The 22,687-nt window shown below is 41.2% G+C and overlaps 1 long non-coding RNA gene across 4 annotated transcripts; it reads left to right on the forward strand.

The window, feature by feature from the left end:
* The first annotated feature begins 13 nt into the window (after positions 1 to 13).
* On the forward strand, positions 14 to 21,932 carry LOC106014446 (uncharacterized). Of its 4 annotated transcripts, XR_011803418.1 has the most exons (5): positions 14 to 267; positions 2,769 to 2,909; positions 5,337 to 5,487; positions 17,470 to 17,604; positions 18,793 to 21,932. It is a non-coding gene; the product is annotated as an uncharacterized lncRNA (long non-coding RNA). The 4 variants fall into 4 exon arrangements; XR_011803416.1 differs by lacking the exon at positions 2,769 to 2,909; XR_011803417.1 differs by lacking the exons at positions 2,769 to 2,909; positions 17,470 to 17,604.
* The last annotated feature ends 755 nt before the right edge of the window (positions 21,933 to 22,687 follow it).

Raw genomic sequence — 22,687 nt, forward strand, 5'->3', positions numbered from 1 at the left:
CTGAGGTGGGGAATGAGGGGCGGTTTCCCGCCCAGCGCCTGAGGGGATGTGGGGGGGCGGCCCTCAGGGGAGAGACCCTGAGGGGATACAGGCATGGTGGGGGGCTTGTGGAGGTTCCCCCCGACCAAACAGCCCGGCCACCCATCGCTGTGTTCCCCTGGGACGCGGGGGTTTTGCTGGTGGTGGGTGCTCCCGGGGTGGTTGTCCTCAGTTTCCTCAGTTTAATCGCGAAACTGAAGTGTTGAGGCGGGGCTGGTGCTTGCTACGGTGCGTGTCTTGTCTTAAAAAAATATAAAGAAAGGGGTCTTGGAAGGTCGTGTGTTTGTGGTGAGCATTTGGGGGAGGAAACGAGCGAGGTGCAGTGGAGGATTTTAGTAAAATACAAGGTGTTGGTGGTGGGCCTCAGGTACCTCAGTGTATTCGGGCACTTATTTAAGTGAGAAATATTGGTAAGAGACAAGTAATAGGTAAGGAAAAAGGAGTGAAAGAAACATAAATCTATTAAGTGAAATGGGCTATGTTTTTTATTGATTTGCATCCTAACTAGTAGGTGTACTAGTTAATGAAATATTTCCCTAAAATATCTTAAAAATGCATGGAATGATCAGCTGAAAAAGGACCAATAAAGTAGGTCAAACTTTGGGCAAAATATACCCTGTGGAAATTCCCAAATCAATGAGGGCTTCTCCCAGTTACTAAGTGTCCATCCTCTGACAGGGTTTGCCTCATAGGGACTCTAAATTGTTAAATTCTTTGCCTACTATTAAGCGAGTTAACAAATAATGAGCAAAGGGGAAGGAATGCTTGCTTTCGTCGATCAGTCTCGGTGCCTTGGTGTCATAGTGTCCTGATAGACCCGCGTGTTTGCACGCCCTGCCTCAGGTGTTTCATTTTTTCCCAGAACATCGTATTGCTTACATGGGTTTGCATCTTCAGGTGTTCCTACTTCTGTATTTAAAGTAGTGGAAGGAAAAGTGTAATTGAAACTTGAACTGAAAATTTGCAAAATTACTTTGTGATACGTTTTCCATAATACCCCCAAAATAACCTTGAACAAATAAAAGTGAAGAACATAAAGCAATAACGTCATCTCTTATGTAACTTGCCAAGTTAAAGTTTATTTTCTTCTAACTGTCTGGCATAATAAGATGTTTTAAGACTGCATTTAGCTTTATGTTTTCTGTAGAGATAGTGGAATTTGTGGTGAAACTCAAATGGATTCTCCGAATTCCTCCTGGTCTCAACCTTACTTATGTTCCTGACTGCAAAAATGTGCTAATTACTGCTATTTTTCTATTTATTTCCCACAACGTTCAGAAGTATCTGAACCTACAATTTTGGTACTCCATGCGTCGGTCTCAGGAGAAATAGATGTTTCAGCACCTTGTTAGAGGCTAGCTGTGATGCAGAACAAGGTGCTGTCTGCTATCAAGTGGTCCCTTGACGCTGATGGGGACGTGTCCCTGGTCACAGTCCCACCCCTACGCTATTCCGCTCCTGTTGCCAGCAAAGATGAGTGGTCAGAAGAGCTGACCTAGTTCAAAGGGTATTTTTTCTGCATTGTATGCTTGGCTGCTTCAGTATGTAGGTGTAGAAGTGTTTGAGCAGGCACAGAGAGATGCGTGGGGTCAGAATCGTAGAAGGGAGCTCTGGGGATGGTCTGGCTGTGGGTGCACTGGGTACAGTCCTGGTGCTCAGAACGGGGTCAGGGCTGCATTGCCCACAGCAGGCTGTGCCCTCTGGAGTAGGACAGAGGGAGAGAGAAGAAATGAAACCTCCTCAGCAGCAGGAAACTATGAACTTGGTTTATTTCCTTATGGAACGATGACCAACGTCCTGTGACGTTTTACCTGATAGGTGTGGAGAAGGCGCGGGTAACGTGGATGAGACAAGGTTCCTTACAGATAGCAATAGTGCTCACTGCTGTCATTAAAGCACATGTGATGGTTCCCAAACCTACCCTAGGTTCACAGGAGCCTCGTGTTAGAGTGCTCACTGAAGAAAGGAACCTTTTTATGTTTTCAAGACTCAGACATAGCTCCTAACAACACAAACTGTGCTTTAGGAGGGCTGGAGGTTTCAGCACTATGCTTGCAGCTGGAGCTGTGCTATTGACTGGAAGAGAATTCAGGCAGCACAGGAACATTCTGCATTAGTTATCTGGACATTTGCATAGAAGGAGAAAAATTTGGTTTCCATCTCTGTCCCCAACTAGTTCTATATTTTATCCTCATGCTGTTTCAAGTAGCCTAGAAACTGTATTTTGATCAGAAGTCAGATCTCTTTCCTTCCCCCTACTTGAGAGTCACAATCAATAGTTCAGCGAATCGTGGTTGCTTCTCTCTCCGATGGTTATCTGAGCCTTCAAAGGAAAGTGAAATAATGAAAGAATACCTGCTGCGTTGCACAAGCTGGGGGTTTGTCTGTGCTTCAGATACACAGACAGATTAAACCGAACTGTGAGATGGCAGCAATAATACTTAGTGAGTGAATACATGCCAGGCGTGTGCGCGTGTGTGGTTTGTAGCTAAGGAGAGCTGCTGGGTGGGGTTGCCACGATGACTCAAGGATCGACCGTGCTGCTGTAGGCAGGCCTGGCGTTTGAGTCAGTGACAAGTGCTTCATATTTGTGGCATTTCTTAAAAAGGTTAACTATTCGAGCTGGCTGCGATTCTCTTGTAGGTTATTGAATTTTTTTTTTTGCAAAACCATCCATAGTGCCAAGTCATTGTGTAACAGTCCGAAATCAAGCTCAGATTCATTGACAGGTACATTAGCACTTGCAAGCACTTTGCCGTAACACCAACCTTTCCCTGGGAGTAGAAGAGAGCCCTGTGTCCAAGCCATGCCGATTTATACCACATGGCATCATACAACAAGCGACCATAGTGTCGATCAGCCGTTGTAGGGTAAGCAACACGCATGTTGGTTTTCTTCATATTTATCTCCCCGTGAATATTTAACTAGTTCTGTGTTATCTGCCAACATACGTACGAAGTGCCTGTTGCTATGGTGTTCCAGTGCTAAATGTGGAATTAAAAGCCCATGCTATGCCATCGAAAGGTGGCAACTCGTAACGTTGGGGCTCACTTCTTGGATTAATGCTTTTTTTGTAAGCAAAGGGTGTAGCGGTTGATACTTTGCTGTAGAAGTCAGCTGCCTTTGTGGACAAAGGGACTTTCCTGCTCAAGGGAAGCCAGAAACATACATTGTGTGTTCAGATACTGGCCACTTCCTGAGACAAAACACAGTACGTCTTGTGTCTCAGCTGTCCCTTCAGGTTAGAGAAATCTTGTGGTTGTTAGCAGAACGATTGCATAAGGTGGGAACTAGACAAAAAGGTAGGAACTAGACAAAAAGCTACTTATGTCAGCTATTTGTGTTACGTCAGCGTGAGCAAATATTATTTCTGTATATTTGACTCATTCCAGAGTCCAGATAGCGTGTGACAAAATCAGTGACATCACTAATAGTACTAATACCAGAGGCCTTCTATTACCAGAGGCCTACTCACTCGAAAAGTTCCTTTAAACGCTTTCTGTAAAGGGAGGAATCTCATTATTAATCACCTCATACACTACAAAGCATACTGAAATTTGCTAGTTCAAAGTTTGCTCTGGTGTTGTACAGAAAGTAGGAAGTTTATGGTCTTACTGAAAGAAGCTGTTACGAAGTGACTGCAAATATCATAGTCCAAAAAAAAAGCTAGGGCAGGGGTGCTCATTCATAAATTCTGGATTCTTGGTGTTTTGAAAAACTGAAGAAATTCCAGAGGATTGGCCACCTGCCTATATATTTTCAGAACTAAAAAGTATAAAGGGTGATATTTTGACATTAACAGCAAGTCAAAAAAAAAAAAAAAAAGTTGGTTAATTTAGAATAATTAAAAAATAATAACAATCTAGAGGTTTTCCTAGCATATTTTTCTTATCATAGAATCACAGAATGGTTTGGGTTGGAAGGGACCTTAAAGATTTTCTCCTTAATTTTTCTTATCTCACCCATGTGAGAGATCAGCAGTACCTGCCTGACTTGCTTGGCTTTCAAACCACAAAAAACCTTTCAAATCCTGCATGTTTTAAGCAGAACAAAATTCTTATTGTGCACTCCTGGTGTTCTGTGTCCTGCTCTGTCCCATCCAACAGGCACAGCACCTCCTGTCTGTGCTGCACGTGCCCGTGCTCTTCCTCCGTTCTGTAAATGTGATGTGTCAAGGTAGCATTTTAAAATCTTGAGAGCTCTTTACAAATACTACCGCAGGCAGGACAAATGGCATCGCTGGTGTTGCCAGGTAGCCAGATACACAATTTCAGCCCCATTGAGGAAACAAACACTGAGGTTAAATGACTTGCCAAACGTGACAGGAGCATTTTGAGTCAAGAGAGTAGAGACTGCAGTTAAATAAATACTTTGGGATGCGCTTAAATTCCTTCCTTTTAAACCAAGAATGGAAACATCTGTGAAACGTTCTGCTTAGCTTGGGGCTTGCTGGTGCTGGTGTCGTGCTCGGATCAGCATAGCTCACGTTACAAGTACTTTCTTTGGAAACGCTCTCCTTGTGTTCAACGTTTTATTTCCATGAGGAATGTTTAGGCACTCGGGCCCACAACAAATTATTAATACATACAACCAGTTGTCTTGGAGATAACATGAAACAAGCTTTAGGAATCTGAAAAATGAAGATCTTTTAAGAAGTGCTTTGCTTTTTTTTTTTTTTTTTTTTTTTTTTTTTTTTTTTTAAACCAAAATTGCAACATCATAGTGAGGGACTGCACTGCTCGCTTTTGTGAAGTCTCAAGTTCAGTGCAATGTCTGATTTATGGGTAAAACCTCTGCAGGACGTATTTTATCTTCTTACCTTGGTGCACGGACTTACAGCAAAACGTAGTAACTAATGCAAAAAAAGGCAGCTGGCCTTCTCAAGAGGTAGCTGAGGAGGCTTCGGGTCTGTAATGAGGATTGTTTTCTTTGGAATGAGGCTACAATCCTATGAAATGCCTGTGAGTCCGGGAGGACTGAGTCCCCTACCTGCAGACCTAAGGATAGTAAGCCTAAACTCTCTAAGACTCTTTACCCACTCTTGTCATAACATTTCTTCTCTTTAACTGTGCCTGTGCAAAGTGCTGTTGCAATTCAGAAATACACAGTGCAGTTCAGCCAGCAGAAAGGGCTCTAACCTCTTTTCTGGGACTATTTTCTTGTCTGTCGTGTCCTGGAGCTCCTCTTACTCTTAAGAGAGGCAACACCTAAGTGATGTAGGCATTCTGTAGCGCATTTGTTTGAATGAATGAGATTCTCTATTATAGCCATTGCATTTTTTTTTTCTTTTCCTTCAGATTTCTACTCTTCAGTTAATACTACATCACAGTTCCTGTCCTGTTGACCTTCATCAGGGCCAAGCAACTGGAGACTTAAGCTATAACAAGACTGCAAAAAAAGGTCTGGAGCAAGAAGACGTGATGTATTCCTCTTTCACTTTTCTGCCAGGTAAATATGTGTTTTTTTCATAGCCCTTCCAGTATCTTGTAGCGAAGGAAGCACAAACCCAGTTGGAAAGAATTGTACCCACGACTTTTAGAAGCATGTTAATGTAATACCCATGTTGTTTAGAGATGCTACAGATGTCTCAAGTGACAAAATAAGTACATGTAACCTGCTAAAGAAGCCTTGGTTAAACTGCTGCCTTGCTACCCAGCTCAGCATCAGTTCCCAAGCTCAGCTCCTAGCAGTGCCGTGTCCTGGCTGCTGCTTTAAATGCTTCCTCTGAATAGAGAGACTGAGGAGGGAAAATTTCTTTTGAAATCTATTTGTGTAAGTGCTAAAGGACAAAGGAGAGCTGTGATATATTCACTGCATAGGAACATTTATTCTTAGATCATGACTTTGTTTCACTGGGGTTAACAAGTGTATTATTAGTAATAGCTAGTTACAAATAATAACCTGACCTTATTTTTAACCTAATACTGAATCAGATTTCATTGTGATACAATAGATTCACTGCTGTGCTTCGTTCTTTGAATATTATCGTTCAGAATTCCAGTGCCTTCCATCTTAGGTGTTAAAAATAAGTGGCAAGTTGGATAATTACTATTGTTCCAAGTCTCGTTGCAGCCTTACATAACAGTGTTCTCACCAAAAGCCTTATTTTAAGGGTGGAGTGGAAGAGCATGCTGTGGTAACCCGAAATTATTTGCACTGCTGGAGCTGCATTATGCAAAGCCTACTTAGGACTGTATCTCTTCTTTTTTAAGGCAATTTCGAAGGCCAGTTTAATATTCCTGAAAGCCAAGATGCATGGACTGACTCAGATTTGGCATTGTAAGGTCATGCGTTGTCAGCACGCCTCAGTCCTGAGCACAAGCATCCTTGGTAATCCTGCATTGCCCAAGCAGAAACTACTAGTCATGCCAACTCCCTGCCAGTCAAAATATTTGTGAGTTTAACAATGGTAAATACATAAACATGCAAAATGAAATAACAACGGTGAATGACTTGGAAAGAGAATATCCCCAGGTGGCTGGAGCTACACCTGATAAACCTGAGCTTCCTCATTATTAACACTGTGTTCTCAGCCTGTTGTGTCTCCAGGTTTCCTAGCTAAGACTAGTTACCCTTCTAGCCCTGAGCTGGGCCACCTTCCTCTACCCCTTTCCTCTTAATTTCCATGAAATTCCTGTGACTTGGGAAGGATAAAAAATGGAAAGGGGCACTGGTCAATCCTGAGAGCAAAACATACCTCTCTTCAGCTCCAACAAACTCTCCAACTCCCCTGGTGATCACAGTAACAACAAACCCTCATCTCTTCTATTTGAGTAACGCATTTTATTTATTCCATCCTGTTTCTTTGCTTACTGTAAACTCCATCCTTGGTTGATGTTTTGTATTCCATCAAAGCTAGTATAGTTCATCTCCGCTATGCTTTTACCTGTGTGTAGCTTCCTTTCTTCCCCTTTTTCAGCCTCAGTTTATTAAATTTAGCCAAGTGATCCACAGCACCTTGTAAGGTCTGAGAACACCATTCTAATCTGAGAAGTTTTTCTCCCTGAAGCTGTGTGTAATGACAGTAAATAGTACATCATTACAAATTTTACTGATAAAAAGCTCTCAATTGACGAAAGAACACGAATTGACTGTGAATTGCCCTGTTAATCTCACTGGTAGGTGGTAATGCCAAAACTCCTGGCATTTCAGCTGGAACTGGAGTCTTAGTGACATAACATCCAGTTTTCTATTTGATATATGCAGCATTAGTGGTAACTGGTGAGTACATTCGCTAACAAAATAACCCCCTCCTCTTGTTAGCCTCAGAGTACACATGTCCAGTACATTTTATGGCATGTCTGTTGTACAGATGCTGCACGCGTGCAGCTGTTGGAAGCCCAAGCCAACAAATGCTGAAAGCCTTGCTAAAAGCTGGCCTGGGCTGCCCAAGTTCATGCTGTGCTTGAGCTGTGTTGGCTGAATAACTGACTGAATTTCCCTCATAGGCAGCAAGTGCATCCAAAAGCCGTCATTCTTACGTTCAAAGGCAGAAGCTAGTACTAACTGTACTCGCTACTGTGGTACACAGAGATACACCCTCTGGAGTACGGATCTAGAACAAGCATAATATTAATTTGTGCGCTTCACTGGTGTGGTTTTCCTCCTTGGATTATGAACTGAAAAGATCAATGAAATTATGGCTGTTATTTTCATTGGAATAATAATTGCTCCGTAATTAAATAACAATATCAGGTGTGTTATCAGAGAGGAGAACTGGTTTCAGAAAACTGTCATTACCTTGAGCAATTAAATTTTTTAAATTCCATAATGAATGTATATGCAGGGTCTGTTACAATCGTGTTTGAACTCAGTTGCACAGGACGAGAGAGAGAAATGTGCCACCTTCTCAAAGGGTGTCTTTCCTTCACAGAATCAGTGGTCCAATGCTTTGGACATTGCACAGGAAGTCTAATGTTGATTTCCATTTTACTCTCAAAAATAATCTTTCCAATATCTGTCTGAACTTCCTCAGAATAATGTTTATTTCAGAAACATTGCCTTCCAGGGCACCAAAATTACAATATAAACTAGTCTCAACAGCGTACCAGTGTTTAATCTACGAGGCCTGTGTTGCAGTTGATTCTAGATGTAGCTCAACGTACGTTTTCATAAGCTGCTCTCTGTCCTGACTGTAGTTACACTTCCCTTAAATAATGGCCTATATTACAAGGGAAAATAATTCATATTCATGCTTCTAGTAGTCAAAACAACTTCAATGGTGCAGCTACTGCTGTTCTAATTTTTTGGCAGCGTTCCATTGGAGACAGTAGGCAAATGTACCAAAATCTACCAAGAGTTACTCATGTATAGATAATAGAGCGAGCGAAAGAATTCCACAATAAAGGTGTGTACGTTGCAGTAGCCTTGAGATAGGGCTGACTTCTTTCGAAACAAGTTCTTCTGGTTTTATGTGACTATTTAATACACTTCTGTGTTCAAGAAAATAACTCTTGCTCGTACTCTGTACTGTGAAACCAGTATAGCAGGAGGCACCACGGGCTGGTGCACAGCTCAGGAGACAGGAGATATCTCTTGTATCTGCGTAAAAGATTTTCAACTCTCACTTCCCCGTCTGTGAAGTGTTACAGATACTACTACAGATTTTGCTAGTTGAGCAGTTTTGTTTTGTTTTGTTTTGCTTTTAACTGAAATGCACTTTCTTCGAAGTGTGAAGTATCGTTAACAGGCAAGTCATAAGTATTAGGTGAACAAACCCATTTTCTTATGAGTGTAAATGATACAAGCGAACAGGCTTCTGGGCAGTGCCGCTGAATGCAAATGCTTGCCTTTTGTTCATATGTTTTAAATGTAAATGCTTTCTACATTATCATCCAAAAGAAAAATATATATACACGTACATATTCCTTTTAGAGAGGAAAGACTATGATGTTTAAAAAAAAAAAAAAAGGGCAGAGTATCTGTAACGTCTTTCTATTTACTGTATTTCTATGCCTTCTTTTGCCCCAAAAGATTCTGCAGTGTTCAGTGGCTTGCAGGCACAAAGATAAATTCAATTAGCCTGAAAACCAGCTACATCTAAAATGAAAAGAGAACCACAATAAGATTTTTAGGTGCAAGAGTGACTAACCATTTGTCCACTTTAAACTACCAAGGCATATATTTGAAGTAGGAATGCTACTAGCAAAGCATAGTTTACTGTGGAGTGAAACCACGTCCAAACAGGTGCTAGCAGTCAGAGTATAACACTTACCTGTGGATCCAAATCAAATCGAGTCTTCTTTTTGTGATGAGATTGTGAATTGTACTTTTTTGTGTTTGTAATTAAGGGGTGGAACAGATGGCAAGGAATTAAAGAGCTGCATCCATTAAATTAACATAGAGAATGTTTCCACAGTATAATTTAATATAATAGGATTTTGCTTCAGTGAAATAAAACTATAGAGTCTGGTGCTTGGGAATGTTTACTATATGAGAAGCTTCACTGCTAAAAGATTTCACTGAGTCATGCTAAGAGCCTCTGCCAAATATCAATCATATGACCAACCCAATTAAAAAGGGTGTTTCTTCATGCCAATATATTTCACATGCCACCCTAAAGTGAGCCTTTTTTTGACAAATACACCTGTGGATTTTATGTAACACCAAAGGTGCACAATGCAGTCTCACTGCATAGGTTTGAAAAAGAGTAGATATTTACAAGCAGAAGCTGGCTGGTCTGGTATTAAGAATCAGGTTAAAAAAAAAAAAAAAGAATTGGGTTTGAGATGATTTCAAAGGTAGAGTTAAGGCAGACAGTCCAAATCAAACATCGATGCTAACAGAAATCGATGAATGTTTTGCCAGTTCCAGGAATCAAGATGCTACTCTCTGGATGGCAATCAATTTCTAAAGTTCAGATCTGGAAAGTTTTCCATTTCAGTTGAGACAGGATTTTTAATTACTCTACTTAAGAAAGAAAAAAAAAATCTGAAAGCAGAGGCATGGATTTTATAAGCAACAGTGGACACTAGTAGGTTTTCCTAAATCTCAGAAAATATTTACGCCTGGATATAAATATTTGAGTGAAACTTGTCTTAGCTACATTTGGGGAATCATGTCTTTTCTTCCTGAAATGCTTTTCTAAACCATGGAAAGCTACAGCAAATGTTTTGTACTAACGATTCTTTAGTAAGCTCCAGCTGCAGATGCGTAGCATCTCCCACGCAGCTCCGCCATGGTGAGCAATCAATACATTGTCTTCTGCATAAAAAGGCTGGCCCTCTGGTAATCAGACAGTGGGATAGAGATGAAATCACTGTGGAAAATAGCACTGCAAAGAGCACAAAGGCTCTCAGTGGGCCTGCTGCAACCCTTCCTGCCACTAAAATACACTACAGATTAACCTGCCTCGGTGACTACTGAATAAGAAAGTTAAAGGCACAAGCACACATGCCATGGAAAGTTTGAATTGCCCTTCCTTTCAGTGCTCAGTGTGATCTGTAAAATCACTGTAATGCTGTGTGGGGATAATTGAGAGGTCACGGGGGATTATGTGGACATTTAGGTTTCATTCTGGCTTGAGTGCGTTCAGCTCCAGTGATATCAACAAAATTGTTTCCATCCTCAGTAATGCTGCATCTGCTTCTAAGATTTACTGGAATAATAACATATGTATTAAATGCACACATTTACCTTTTACTGAGATCACAGTTTTTCAAATTTTCAGTATTCAAATACTGAAACTTATTTCTGACACAATGGAGCTTTTCTGTGTGATATATGGAAATGAAGAACAGGACGGATCAAAGCTGCAGAATGTAAAACATTCCAGCTCTCAGAACAACAGCAGAACGTTGCTTTTACAGCAGAGGGCTTTGTCAAGGAACCTAATACTTGGTGTTTTTATCTGCAGCTACTGCTGCATGAAACAAGGAGAATCGCTCCCATTTCCCCTGTTTCCTTTTGCCAGGAAAGATAAACTGTGTCTGTATTTCTTCTCTAAGCTCTCAGTGGAGGAATGTCCCTTACGTTGGCTGCTTCTCACTTCTCTAATTACTAGCTCATGGTTCCTCCCCTTGGAAATGTAGGGTCTTTTTTGGAGAACCACTCGCAGTTGAAGACGATGGTGTTGCTAACAGTTTCTCCTTTGGCATCGTGCTCTTCACACGGCAGTGGAACGCATTATGTGAGATAATTAGCAGCTGTATTCAAGTGACTCAAGGGAAGATCTGAGTTCTGAATTGGAGAGGATGATTGTGTATCTGATGTAATTTTATCTCATCACATATAAGCTTTCTGTGCAACAGGACAGAGAACAGAGTTAAACAATGAGTCCAAAATACTTATGCTAGGAGAACAACTATTTTGTTTCTACAACTGTTACAACTTTTCCTCCCTTAAATTTAAAGAATGCTGTTGAACAGAGGTTTCTGAAGAACAGCTTTTACTGTCAGAGCTGTACCACCCCACAAACAGCATGGTAGGAAATCTGTGTGCAGCCCTTCAGAATAATGCTTGATACTCTTTGCCTAGCACAAATAATCCCTTTTTCTTAAAATTAACCTTTTTACTTGTAAGAGATACTTCAGCAGTTGAGCAACTGTGGCATGTTTTTTCAACATTCATTCATGTAGGCAAAAAAATAATTTAGATATTCAACTCCTCTGCAGAAAAGCAAATAAACAAAAAACATAAAAACTAATGGCAAAAAGAAAAAAGGAATGTTGGAGCTGCGTGGCTGGTCTAAATTCACCAGATTCTCTTGCGTAGCCCGTGGCTGGTAGTGCTGCAATCTGGGCACGCCTTCAGCTGCAACAGTAAGCACGACAGGTATTCCTGCACAGTGGGGCTATTCCCAATTACTCACAAAAGCACCTTTTTTTTTACCCCAGTTTTGCTGCCTGTGTTAGGGTTTCCTATTTCAGTGGTGGTATATTTGCTAACTGGGCAGAGTGGCAGAAGTGTACAGCATACAAATAATTAACAATTTCCTGGGAGCAGAGCATTTAACAGCAGAGTTTAGTTGATTATCAGTTCTTCTCTGACTAGCCTTTTAAAACCTTCTTTTTCACACGCATGAACAACCTCAGCACGTTTCTAGAAGAATTCAAATATCATTCTTTTACAGGGAAAACGTCAAATTTCAATACCGGTTCTGGCTAGAGTTTCCCATCAGTAGCTCTCAGCACGCTTTGCACAAGTCAATACCACTTCACAGATGAGGAATCTGATGTGTTCAGCAATAGATTATTTGCCCCAAATCACCTCAGCCAGCAGCACAGAAAGGAAAGAACGCAATCTGGATGTCTTCTGGGCTAGTGTTAGATCCAGTTAGATGCCACTTTAAATGGAAATATATTTTATTTTTTATTCTCAAAGGATTTGCTAGCTCTGTCTCCCTTCCACACCTTATCCTGGAGCCTCAGAGATAGTGGTTTTCTTTCTGAGATCTTTCAAGTATTCTTCCATCTTCTGAGTCGGGATGCAGTGAGTGAAATCTGCTTTTCTCAGCTCCAACTCGAACCCATAGCTCATCTAAGCTTTTCCTGGATTTGCTTACATTAAGCTCCCATTTCCCTACTTGCTCTGAGCCCTCAAAATAAATTTTTAGATAGGATTATATGGGAAAACGCATTAGGAGGGGAAGAGATTTTAAAAATAGCCTAGCATCTAAATCTCAGTGTAATCTCTTAGAATTGACCCAGTATTTGAGCACAGGGCGTGGAGATGCACTGGCCCAGTGCTGTGAGGAAGAGCCGTGTGTGGCATCTGCATTTCATAAATGCTCACCAAGTTGTGAGCGATCTAAACTGCTGGTTACACCCGGCTGATGTCATTAAAGCTTTATCTGTAGTAGATCTGCTTTCTTCAGAGGGCCAGTGTGGTTTTTCACACCCACATGTGTACACTACGTACAATGAATCTGAGCTAATTCATAAAAAGAGCTGTTGCAGTTCACATCTGGCAGCCGGCACTTCATTAATCCTGCCGCACCACGGGCATCACTCCTGCACAAACAGCCCGGCAGCAAGTCACAGCCCAGAGAGCAAAATCAAAAGGGCCACGTGATTCTTATGGCTAACACATAATGCAAAATGAAATAAGAAGAAATTAAGGAGTGCCCAAATTATCCTAATTTGGATGGTGTGAATTTTTGTTCCCTTGAAATGTTATCTAAAACCCTGTTCATATTTCAAGATTTTGTATAGCGAATGCTGAATTTAAATAGTGACCATGCTATAAAGCCATAAAAGAAAATAAACATTTAACTTAAACACAAAAATAAGATTGTTTAATTTTAATACTGTCTTTTTTAGCATTCTAAGCTTTACATTGCTTTCTATCACTTCCCACTATTGAGCTTAGAGGGTTTGTACTTCTTTCTACAAATGTCAGTGGCCACATGGAAAATGCAGCAGAAGAAAGCTAACAAAAAACATAAAATATGTTACAATCAATAGGAAAAGTTATGCAGTAAGAATTATAATTGAATTATACACTAACAGGAGTGTGTAAAGCAGTGATTCAACAGAAACTGCATCTCCCAGAAAATACCGTATAGACAAGAGAGCTACAATAACATTTTCCGTGTATCCCCCATAGCACAGTTTCCATATAACCCAGACCCCTGTAAACATCAGTGAAGCAAGTGGAACAGCAGTTTGGCTTGCCTCTGCCAGGGATGTTTCCAGTGCCAGCTTCGTTTGCCACCTCTGCAGGTAACTCAGGCAGAGGATTCACAGCCAGCGACTGCCACTAATCATGGATACTGGCTGGCCTCCTGGATTGCACTCTGGTTACTCCTGCTCTTAATGAGTAACTGTTCATCCTTTGGCAGAACTACATCAATCAAAACACAAAAAGAAAAGAAAAACACAAAATATAAAATACCTCTTCTCTGTTAGTTTGGTTTGTAAGGTGTTTCTCTGAGTAGATTTTTCTTCCCACCAATGCGTTTGCGTGCTTTTCCTAACCTTGCGCTATCAAGAGGATTCTTCTGAAGTTATCCATGTATACCACTCCCTGCAGCATGGCATTAATTCGTAGTACATTCACTTAATTTAGACATGAATATTGGAGAAACTTAATTAGAACATGGCTACAGTATCATAGCTGTGAAATTACTTTTTTTTTTTCTTTAGATACTGAACAGGCCGAGGTGTTTGTATGGCATCTCAGCGTGCAAAGCCACAACTGCAGCTTTATGAGCGCACTGCCCTGCTTTGAGTAGTGCCTCTTTTCCCTGTGCTGCTCACACCCGTCCCTTCCCAGGCTACTGTCTGGCCTGTGCCACCCCATCTTTGTCAGGCTGTCGTGAGGAAAAGGTTCCAAGTCCAAAATGCCCATCTTTGGTCAGGTTATTTTAGTCAAGTTCAAGTCCTTGACCGGGTTCACTGTGCAACCCCAAATGCAATTATGCTAACACAGCTTAAGACGTGCGACTGGAAACAGCATGACTTTGGGCTGCAAACATCAGCACTGCTGCCAAAAGAAACATTAATTAAGCTGTACAGAATATTTGTTTTGAAACAATTTTGAAGTAAAGTTTCGGAACCCTTGTAGATGAAATGTGTTTAGTTGTTAGGATAAAAGGCTATAGCCAAAGTTAAAAATGGCTTCTAATTATACAGAACAAACAGATACAAAATTAGACTCCATGAAGTAGAGTCTAAATATGTAATACAGTGAACATTTATATACTAGATATTTAATAATAAACAATACTAAATAAATATGTTTCAATCTTTCATGCCTGTCACCCTGCTCACCAGGCTACAGCCCACAATTATTGTTTAGCAGAGAAGGGGTTTCATGGGCAATGGTGACTCACGAGCATTTTCTCCCAGCACTGTAAAAGTGTACTGAGAGAAGCTTTGGGCCAAAGTGTTCCTTCTCACTTTTTCACATTGCTTTACTTTGGTTAATGATGCTGGGGCTGGAAAAGTTAAGAAACGGAGACAGCTGTGGAACCGTGATCTGTGAAATCTGTTGTTTAAACTCCTGCATGAAAGAAAATACCTTTTGTTCAATCTGTATGTAACATTTCTCACCTGGCAACTGTTTTCTCACCTGGCAACTGTTTCCTCTTAAAAAGATAAAACATTAAAACCTGAACTAAAAATAACCCTGTTGGCTGTTCCAGTTCAGGAACAGCTTTTTGTTTTTTTTTCCTTTTTTATGAGTGTTATTACAAATAAGTCAGCTCAGCAAATGCTGACTCCACAATCACGAATGGTTTCAAATAGTCTTTATTTACTTTATTTTATTTTTAGAAACCATGGCAAAACTTTGTCTAGAACACTCAATCCAGCATTATCTTAACATACCTGGAATAATAAATACAGTGGGTGTTCATCCACAAGAGAAATAAGTAACAGAAATTTCGGAAAAGCTGAGCTAATCAGTTGCTAATTGCATCATTTTGTATCAGTTGAACGTGCAATACTGATAGTATCTTGTGTCCCACCTTTCATTTTGGCAGATTTTATATCTCTTGCTTTGTTGTCCTTTTGAGGTCCTGAAACACTGTGTCAAAATAGACAAACACTTCAAATATAGGGTTTTGTTTTCATGCTTTCATTCATATGAGAGGCTGTGTATGCCTCCAAGAGATACACTGATAAGTAGATACATACACACTCATGTTTATGTTAATTTACATTAAATTCTGGTCAAAACATAACCAGAAACACAAGTCCAGTAAACATTTCTGTCCTCCAGGAAATATGTGGGGACCTGGGAAAGATGAAAAAAAAGACTTTAAAATTTTAACTAGCAACCAAATGCATTTCTGTTAGGTGCTTCTCCTTCTAGCGTTTTGAACACCACATCGGTACCTCGGCTAACTCAGCCTCAGGGTTCCCAGAAACAGGTGAAAATACAGAGCCTGTATTGTCAAGACAGTGCTATAGTTTGGGTACTGTGATACTTGGTAATAGATTTACTAGTAACAGGTAATACATTTACTAGTAACGCACAGATCACCAAAGTATGTCCCATTTTCCCTAGCTGGAAATCTTTTTAGAAGTGAAAAAAGTTTTGATGCTGGTGTTTAAAACTGCTTATAAAACACAAACGTGATGAGATGGGAGTAGTGGGAAGGCATCACCATAACAGTCTTTGAAGTTTGCTCCTCCTTGTGTTTTTCACACTGTATTTACTCTAGCAGCAGATGTGGAGGCTCTAGTTCAGTAGCTAAATGTATCATCCAGTCATCCTGCTGTAAAAGTTGGTGCCTGTGCTTGAATCCTGTGCACTTGTAGCTGAATTGTGCTCAGTTGTTTTGCTGCGTGCAGATGGACCACTGAACGGAGGTCCAGTCTAAAATTGCAAATTCCTGTCCTCCAAAATCAACATTAATTTTTCCACTGCGATTACACTCATTTGACTGAACTTCACGAAGACATAGCTGAGCCATGAGCATGAGCACTTCAACGACAATTTTCTGCAGCAACAAACACTTCAAGAAAACCAGTTCTCACCTTCTAAAACACCGGACCATTCTGACAGGCATTGAAAAGAGCACTTCTCTTTTTCACTTTTTATTTCAACTTCTAGGTTTTTTTTAGTTTCATTTTTTAGTTTCATGTGTAGTTCTACATCGTTGTTAGTCCCTCTGTGGTTCAAAATGGGTTTTAATTCTGTTTCTTATAAGAAGGCTTTCGGCCCTGCTGAGAATCTGATTACAAAAAGTGGAATGATCTTCTAAGCTACAAGCAAGAATATTTTCTCTTACAACTATAAAATGGTATGTCAGCAGAGAAATTAAATCTGGCTGTTTAATCTAATCTAGCTAAAGTGAGAGTGCCAAGTGCCCTGTGAGCAGTTCCAAGTACCCTGCCCTTGTCCATGTTGACAACGGAGCTTGTAGCAAAGGACACAGTAGATGGTAACATGCAAAATTGTGAAAGTCCTTTGCAGTCCCAAATTCTGACACGGTGTCTGTCTGAAAGGCTCCCATACACACGACACTCATGTTTACAATTACGGCTTCTTACTGTGCCCTGGGATTTCCGAGGGTGAAAGCAAGCGTGTAGCATTATTACATCCTTGTTAGAAAAGGTCGCAGTGATGGCATCCCTCCTCAGTCCAGGGAGTGAGGAAAGACATCCCGTGTACTGGAGAGGCAGGACCAGGCTCTATAGCCACACCTGCTGGCTAGCGGGCTGAGCACAGGGCGGTGGGGTTCACCTAAAGCCACCAGTGACTTTGAGGTAGATCGCTGCAGGAGAATTGAACAATGCTTAATATGGTGTCACACCGTGATCCCCTCAACGTGTCATAAAGAAAAATGTTAAACGTTTTTAGAAAGTGCTCTGTGGAGTTCCTTTGTGGTAAAGTCCAGCATGCAACAAGTTAGAAACAAATTTAAAAATGCTATTTCTGTAGCATTTCCTAAGCAACCACAATCCATTGGCCTTTCTTATGCACAGTAAGATGACTGTATGGCGCATGCTGTTTTGACTGAGGAGTTTAATTTATTCACAGCAGGGGACAGCAAGCTGTCTTCTCCTCATCGCTTGGCGTGGGCTTTCTCCTCACCCTGCGCAGTGCCACGTCCCGTGCTTCTCCGTTATAAAATGTGTGCTGCATGAGGATCAGGCTCAGCACAGCAAAGCGTTGGTCAGTGTCTCTGAATCTGCTCTCATTTGTGTAGAAGAAAGTGTAATTAACATTTTTCTGAGAGATCTTACAGAATTTTGGGGAAATGCAGCCTTTTTTGGGACCCTTTGGGACATAGAGGCTCCTCTGAGCACCTCTCCTGTGCTGCAGTTTTCTGTTAGCAGACTGGTGGGAGCTGAATCCTGCGCATCCTGCTCGTCACATCTGGGGAGTCTCAGCATCCCACTACACAAGCACTAACAACACAAATTTATTCATGAGCAACTAGGGTAACTTGGATTATGACAGCAAAGATCAAAAAAGAAACCAGTTATCTTAATGATTCATAAAAATGCATTAATTCTGAAAAAACACACATCCTTGTATATCATGTATTTTGCTATCACAGCCACTTCAAAGGTCTTCAAAGTTTCAATTTTTACCTTTTTATATTCTAGTGACTAATAAAATGCTTACTTTTCAATCAGGCCATCTCTAATCAAACAGTAACACCACAGCACATCTGAACGTGAGATCCTGCTGGTGGGGTTTATTTGTAAGCAAGGCAGTAAAATACCAGGACGGTTGTTTTAGAAGAAAGCTGCCCACAGTCACAGGTAGTTTGCTGTGGTGGGAGCACGCAGAAACACACCAACATCAGGTCACAAGCTGTAGGAGTCACTAGTTTACAAGTGCACACATAGTTATGAACCTACATCTGTTCCTTCCAAAAGTTCATAGCATTAGGTTATAAAGAGTCTTTATCCAGTGCTGTTCAGTTTCTGTTCCTGGCTTAAATTCTCCTCTCTCTCTTTTTTTTTTTTTAATGTCATTGCACCTCCTTCAGTAACATCTGGGATGTCTGGGTCTTATTCTATTGCTCTGTAACCTAGTTCACTTTTTTTGGCTCACCTTACTGAATTGGCACAGGGGGTGGGCGGAAGGTGAGTTGTTATTTTAGCTCCCAGTTCTAGGGTAGGTAAGGGCCCCAGAGTTTTATCTAAATTATACTGGAGAAAATAATCCCTTTAGGAGCAGTCTGCTGGCTGCAGGCTGTCCCCAAATACTCCTCTACTTTGTTAGACAGGGTTATGAATGGACCTCCGAGTAGCTGTGGCAACCACACACAAGTTTGAGATTTTTTTCAGCTCACAATGCTGCTCCTTTCTCTCTAGAGCTGATCCTGTGTCCTGGTATCTTCACTTCCAGATTGCATTTATGTGTGCTGCCCGTACGTTTAAGGCTCTGTGGATATTATTCACATGCACAAGTAGCGCCTGAAGTTCTTACAGCCTTGTGGGTTTTGAGCATGGAATAGGAAGCGAGAAAGATACCACAAGCTCATCAACTTGGGGCTTCTTGCCACTTAGGAAACCATAGTTGCACTGGCTATGGCTTCTTCCTCCAACACGAGCTGTCTCCTCTGAGCATGGCAGAAGATACGATGGTTCTGCAGCCAGCAGGCAGCTCAGGTGGATTTGGACACCCTGCTGTCAGTGTTCCCAGACCTTACATTACCTTATCTGCACTGTCTCACATCCATACGTTGCTTTTCTGCGTTCTAGGGGGTTGCCACCCAACTGTGACTGTCTTTAGCTTCTTAAAGAAGGTGAGAAAGGTAGGGCCCTATGCCAACAGAGACATTCATCCTCAGCAATTCAGAATATTGAAGCATTGCCTAGCAAGGGTGATCTGAAGCATTTTCTGAGAGTTTCTGCTTCTCTCCCTATTCCATTCAGATGCAGAGCAGACTCTTCTAACCAAATAAACCAGATATCCGAAATAGATGGTTTAATACCCCTCTAAATGTACAGGAGGGCATTGCCATAATTGTGGAAGACTGTTCCCATTCCTCAGTTTCCATTTGCACTTCCAGCTGCCACAGCTGGATGAAGGCAGCCAAGTTTGAAGTGGGTCACTTTATAATGCCCCTTCATGTGTGATTTCTCCTAAAAGAAACCCAAATAAACACACCATGACAAAATAAAATGAATCCTCCTGGAAGCTCTCTGGATGTTTGTGAAAGCATTTTGAAGGGTTAAAAAGAATTCTGAGGGATCAAAATAAGACTGGATGAACTGTCTTCCCTCTCTTCTCTCATACAGCTCAATTCCAAGTTACATTTCATTTCATGTAATAAATGTAGTTGTCATCACTGACACCTTCTGAAAATGTATCTGTAAACCAGCCAACACATCATCAAGAGCAAACGCTTCAGAGATTTAAACAGATTTCCCACTGATATCAGAGTTTGGCAAGGACGTGGCAGAATCAGGCAGAACCGAGCTGCAGTGCTCTCCCCTCCGAGCGACTCAGCCAGCCTTTCTGCGAGTGCTGCGACTCAGCCACCGAAGGAAATCTTGGCTGCCGGGCTGTCATTTCCCCCGTCCCCCGAATGAATGAGATCCTTCATTCCTCTGACACACCAGCACTGCTATGGCCAGTGAAAGGATGAGTCAGAAAAGCCTGCTGGTGAAAGCTTCTGCGGTCTGTGCTAAACAAAGTACTCCATAATTTATTTGTTCGAGTTTTCATGGTGATAATAAGTTGTTGGCGATGCCTGGTATCACTGCTGGCATTGTGGATTGGTAGATGCCATTTTTGCTCGTCATTTATTTTAAGACTTACTGAGCGAGCTTTCTGTGTGGAAGAACCCATTTTAGGCATGCTCTTGAAACTGAAACAGAGCAAGCTAGTAAAAAAGAAAGTGCATCACAATTACATTATTCTTCCTCCATCTGCTCTCGCTCAAATCTCCTTATGACAGGAAATTGCCTATTGGATTTTTGATTTTTCTTAATGGAAATGGCAAAACCTAAATCCATTCCCGTTCCCACTGATATCAGGGGAAACAAGATACAGTGTCTGAACGGAACAGTTTTTTTTTCAATCCATTAGCGTCTGTAACTGCATCTCAGTGAATGTAGTAATTATGACATCAGTGAATTCAAATTAACTTAAATGCTTATGACACTGTGGACTGGCACTTATGCTACTGAATCTCTTTGGCACCTCTGTAAAGCCCAACTTCTCTAATTAGCAATCTCTGATGTGCCACATCCTTCATCTGTGGACGTTCCCAATTAAGCTGACTGAACCACTCCTGTAAGCTAAGGCTGCAGACTGGAACTGAAAGGGGTTTCTAGTAGGGGATGCCACTTAGCAGATTAATCAGAATACTGTACAAATGCACGTTCACATATTTGAGTGCACTAACAGGGAAAAGCATGCTGTATTTTGACAAATTAAAGTACTGTCATCTTCTGCTCGTGTTAAATTGTATCACCAATGTAGTATTTAAGCGGTGAAGTCATAGCTCAGCCAGGTGCCTCTGAATGTATGTGTTTCTCACATCCTAAACCTCCCTGCCCATGTCAATGCCAAGGTAACAAGTGAAATTCACTTTGCAGAGCAGACAGGCCTCCTGCACGTCTCGGGTGACTTCTGGGGCAGCGCTCGGGGAGATTCGCTGCGCGGGGAAGCGGCACACCCCTCAGCAGGTTTCGCTTCCAGATTTCTGTTGGTTAACACAGGCTGCGGTCGTTTCGCATTAGATAGATGGTTCTTCATTGGTGGTGGTATAAACGCACACAGTCGCTAGTAAAGAAGGTTATGAACTTTGATAGTAAGAGTTCCTCTCAGATACATGGACTCTATCTGCCAGTCCGACAGTGAGCTGGGGATATTTTCCTTGCCTTCTTAGGATGCTGGACTCCAGGAAGTACCACCCTGACAAAGCTGGGCTCCTTCTGAAAATACCCTGAAGGTGAGGTGTCAAACTGCTTGAAAAACGGTATATCATAATCAGATAATACATCAGCTGGTGAAAAGAGATATAAAGATTGTATACTGATCTTAGACCAGCATCCTCATGGGGATGGCTGGAAGACATTAAAAATCTCTCATCAAAAAGCCTGCTGTCTTCACGTCTGAAATGTATCCAAGCACGCAGCACTGCTGTGCTCCTCGCTGTACTTCCTCTCTCGGAGGAGGATACATAAATGCAGATCCTTCCAGCTGACTCATTCTGCACTGTAGACTATATTTGAGGTTTGAGAATAAAGGAATTATCTGTGCTTATTAAGCTATTTACCTCCATGTTTATAGTTCAACATTACCAAAATAGCTGCTGCAGTGTCCTGTTATTATTAACAGCAATCAATACCTAACAGGATGAAGGAGGGCATAAGGAATGGAATTACCACTCTTCCCTGCAGTTCCAAACCTGCTCTATAGAATTTTAGTTTCTATATTATTGTCTTACTTTTGCTAATGTTACACTGCATGTAAAAGTTCATGGTGTGTAATCTGAAAAATAAATAAATAACCAGAAATCCACTTAATAAGAAGCAGGTTTTGTTTGTTTTCTTTTTTAGAAAAGGCAGTTCTCAGGGCATGAAAGGATGGGCTTTCAAGAAAACCTCTCCTGCTACAGCAGAATTGACTCTGAGCCACAGAGTGCCCTAATTTCCCAAAGTCATCCATGTGCTAATGCTACTGCAATTAGCAACAGCTAAATGTAGGTGATGAGCGATCATAATAAGCATTTCTGCACAGCACCCCCCCTATCAATGGCAGGACAAAACAGCAGTGATTAAAAGAGAAGAGACAGTACAAAAAGAAGGACAAGATGGGAGTAGGGCAGGACCAGCAAGCTACTGCAACAGCAGGGAAGACAGTTGGTAAAGCGGTTGCTTAGCAAAATGGACTGGCTCAAAATTAAAGTAGTAAACATTTTTAGCTCTTCAGAATTTCAGAGATGGGTCCAAATAGTCCCTACTAGTACTGCTACTGCCCAAATACTCCCCTGATCCTCCAGTCAGATGTCACATTACTATGTTGTTTCAACTCTGCAGATCATTTCAGTTGGAAGTCTTAAACTATTATTATGAAACAAAACCCATTTCTCAATAAATAATTAAACTTCCAATATCTGTATGATGAAGCACTACAAGAAAAAAGAATCTCTATCTGAAAGCAATAACATTTATTTAATGTTCAGTCTTGCAGGTGAGCTATTCAATTGAATCAGAGTACGCTAGGGTGAGAGCTGGTGTCTCCAGCTAGGAGAAAATCCGAGGTGATCGATGTCCTGACCAAAATT

This window comes from Anas platyrhynchos, chromosome 14 (genome assembly GCF_047663525.1).
Source record: "Anas platyrhynchos isolate ZD024472 breed Pekin duck chromosome 14, IASCAAS_PekinDuck_T2T, whole genome shotgun sequence".
Classification (NCBI taxonomy): domain Eukaryota; kingdom Metazoa; phylum Chordata; class Aves; order Anseriformes; family Anatidae; genus Anas; species Anas platyrhynchos.